Source organism: Chrysochloris asiatica, unplaced genomic scaffold (genome assembly GCF_000296735.1).
Source record: "Chrysochloris asiatica unplaced genomic scaffold, ChrAsi1.0 scaffold00424, whole genome shotgun sequence".
NCBI lineage: Eukaryota > Metazoa > Chordata > Mammalia > Afrosoricida > Chrysochloridae > Chrysochloris > Chrysochloris asiatica.
In genome coordinates, this window is record NW_006408942.1 from 1511705 (window position 1) to 1512883 (window position 1179).

Consider the following 1179-nt stretch of genomic DNA (forward strand, 5'->3'; position numbering starts at 1 on the left):
CATGGGGTGCCTGCGGGCGAAGGGGAGCCGCTAGAGCGGGGAGCATGTGGCAGAAGTCTGGCCAGGCTGAGCACTGAGATGATGAGCCTGGGAAGGCGGGCAGACTGAGTGCGTGGGCTTGCTCCTTGTCAGGGGGCCTGTAAGTGGAGCCCTGCGCCTCGGATTTTTCCACCGCCCCGGTGATCTGGCCGGGCGTGCGAGCTCTCCGGTTCTGGAACCAGGTGTGGATGCGGGATTCGGGAAGGCCCGTGCTTTGAGCCAGCTCCTCCCTGGCGGAAATACCCGGGAATCGGTCCTTCTGAAAGGCCTCAAGCAGGAGGCTGGCTTGAGACGCCGTGATGGAAGTCCTCTTTCGCCGGGCTGTTTTGGGGACAGCTTTGGGAGACCCCAGAGCAAGCTGCCCCGGGGAGGCCGCTCCTGGTGTGCGCTGCCGGGATGCCAGTCGGCTCCTCTTTCCCTGTCTGGCCCGGCGGTTGTGAAACCAGACCTGAATCCTGTCCTCCGGAATACCAAGGTCTCTGGCCAGTTCTTCTCTGCTGGAGATACCAGGGTAGGGGGGTTCTGTTCGAACGCCGCTTGAAGCGCGTTGGACTGAGCCCTTGAGAACACCGTCTTCGCCCTTCGCTCGCGTGATTTCTGAAAGTCCGTTGTGGTGCCGGTCCGATCCATACCGTCAGCTGTGGGCCAGAAGCCACAGAGGTGGGAGCCCGGGTTTCAGCGGAGCCAAGCAGCACCGAGGAGGTGTACAGCCCACTGTGCTGAAAGAGCTGTCCTTGGCCGGCGGGCCCTCATTAAATAATCAGGTTGCGGTGGGGGTGGGGGCGGTCAAGGGAGGGGTTGGGGCCTCTTCAATTTGCCTCTGCCAATGCCCTGCCTCAGGAAAAAAGGCAGGCAGGCAGGCGGATTCACAGTGGGGATTTGGACCCCTGGTGTGCAGGGGTAGGATCCGGGCAGGACCAGGTCAGCAGTTCAAGCTCATCACGTGTCTCCTTGGGAATCCCATACAGCGTTGCTTTGACTCACATGCGACTCCATGGAACCTCACCGTTACCACCAGCACCACCACCAACGGAACCATCACCACCGTAGACTCTTCTCTCAAAGACTGCTGGGATTCTAGCAAGTCTCCTTGAAAGAACATCCCAGGGACCCTGTTTCCCTAGGTCTTGGGCAGGTGCT

General features: G+C 60.9%; 1 pseudogene; it reads right to left on the reverse strand.

Annotated features, from left to right (window-relative positions):
• LOC102819987 overlaps window positions 1-669 on the reverse strand; it is a 2305-nt pseudogene extending 1636 nt beyond the window's left edge.
• Window positions 670-1179: the final 510 nt, after the last annotated feature.